Consider the following 2,325-nt stretch of genomic DNA (forward strand, 5'->3'; position numbering starts at 1 on the left):
TGTTGGAGAAAACTACTGTTTGGGTCGGAAGGGAAGGAGTGACGCTTGGAATGTAGACTTTGATGGAATGGTCTGTGGGCGTCATGTCACGTTCTCAGAGCCCCTGATGTGCCTAAACAGTGGAAATGCCCAACAAGTGCCCCCTTTTGGGAACTATACCTGATTTTTTAATTGTATAATGTAGTGTCATACGTCAGTTGTGTAGGACCACCTGACGAACAGATCACAACTGACGTAGGACAACCTGACGAACACTACATCAGTTGTGTAGTGTTCATCAGGTTGTCTTACGTTAGAAATTAATTTAGTAGTCCATGGAAGTATGGTATCTTTTGAAGCAGTTTTTCATGCACAGGCCAGGTTTGTCGGGGCAGGTGTCACATTGATAAATGGTGTCCTTGCGTATTCCCCTTTTATAACACACTCGGCACTTCTTTTGTGACTTACGTTTTTTTCCACTGTGAGGGATCTGCCCCGGAAAAAGCTGGCCCGGTACAATTCGAAGTCCTTCAGTTCCGGAAGTTACGGGGCCCGCTCCGTCACCACTGCCAAATATCAGGGCCTTGATAACTGTCTCCCGGTAGTGAAGGTACGACGTAGAAGTCTGGCCTGCACATAGTGACAGAAGGAAATCATTGTGCATTGCCATTTGTACAATGTGCACAGCCAGCTTCTTATACCATACCTTGGCCTTTATCAAAGCACTGTTCGGCTGGAGGACTTGATCAGAGAGATCAACTCCCCCCATGTACTTGTTGTACCCCACTACACAGTCTGGTTTGACGACCTGTGTAGTGGAACCTCGTACAGTGCTGAGGGTGCTGCCATCACCATGTATGGTGGTCAAGAGAAGGACATCCCTCTTGTACTTGACCACCAACAGGTGGTTGCTACATTGGGCTCTGCTTTTGCGGACAGTACCGCAGGCTGCGGTACCTCGCGCAGAGAGGGACTTGAAGAGAGGGACACTGGTATAAAAGTTATCCACGTACAAGTGATAACCTTTATCCAGTAGTGGGTGCACCAAGTCCCACACAATTTTCCCACTCACTCCCAGAACAGGGGGCATTCATGGGGTTCAATCCGGGAGTCCTTCCCTTCATAAACTCTAAACTTGTGAGTGTACCCTGAGGTACTCCCACAAAGTTTATACAGCTTGATCCCGCACCTTTACCTCTTACTGGGCAGGTACTGCCGGAATCCAAGCCACCCCTTAAAATGAACTAGGGATTCATCCACGCAGATATCCCTTTGGGTCACATACACTTCAGCAAACTTGTTGTTGAAGTGCTTGATGACCGGCCGAACTTTGAAAAGACGATCAAAGTTCGGGTCATCGCGTGCAGGACACCTTGCATTATCGTTGTAATGCAAGAACTTCTGGATGGCCTCAAAGCGTTTCCGGGTCATGACCATTCGGAACACTGGAGTGTTATACAAAACGTCAACACTCCAGTATTGCTGAACTTCTGGCTTCTTCAAGATCCCCATATGAAGGACCAGGCCCCAAAACGTCATCATTTCTTCTGCGTCTACAGGAGACCAGTTAGAAAATGATAAAGAGGGGTTTTGTTCCAAAAATTGATGAGCGTATAAATTAGTTTGGCCCACCATGAGGTTTATGAAATCCTCAGAGAAAAAGACTTTGAAAAAGTCTATTTCTGTGAGGCTGGTGGTGTCAAACTTGATTCCTGATTCTGCCACGAAAGGAATCAGTGACTCATAATTTTCGGGGGGCGAGGTCCATATGGGGTCAGTAGTGGGGGGCGCTGGTTCATCTTCTCTTCTGGGGCGACTGCGTGGCGGTCCAGCAGTGCGTGAGGAGGAGGAGGACGACGAGGAATCAGAAAACTAAAGAAATGTGGGATCCTCGCCCTCGCTGTCAGTGTCGGAGGCAAGAAAAGCGTATGCCTCCTCCACTGAATAGCGAGTTTGCCATGAGCGGGACATTTTTTTTTATTATGTATGTGGTGCGTGTGTATCAGTACTTTATTTAGAGTGTGTGTGTGTCAGTGTGCTTGGTGTGAACATTTTTTTTCTGAAAAAAAAAGAGAAAAAGGAACTACTGTAGGTGGTACAAACAGCGAGCACGAGTGCGGATCGGTGAACTATGTCACCGGTCAACACGCGGCAGCTGCTGGGTGTGAGCGCGGATGTGGTGCAAAGGTGGGGGGGTAAAACAGCGAGCACGAGTGCGGATCAGTGATCTGTGGTCACTAATCAGCGCTCAGCCGCTGCAGAAAGCACAGGAAAAAAAAACAGATAAAAGTCAAGCGATCAAGTACTGATCAAGTAATGATCGGCACTTGGTGGGAGAAAGGGCGA

The sequence above is a fragment of the Phyllobates terribilis genome, unplaced genomic scaffold, assembly GCF_046119375.1.
Source record: "Phyllobates terribilis strain yellow unplaced genomic scaffold, ASM4611937v1 Scaffold_1__5_contigs__length_1240528914, whole genome shotgun sequence".
NCBI lineage: Eukaryota > Metazoa > Chordata > Amphibia > Anura > Dendrobatidae > Phyllobates > Phyllobates terribilis.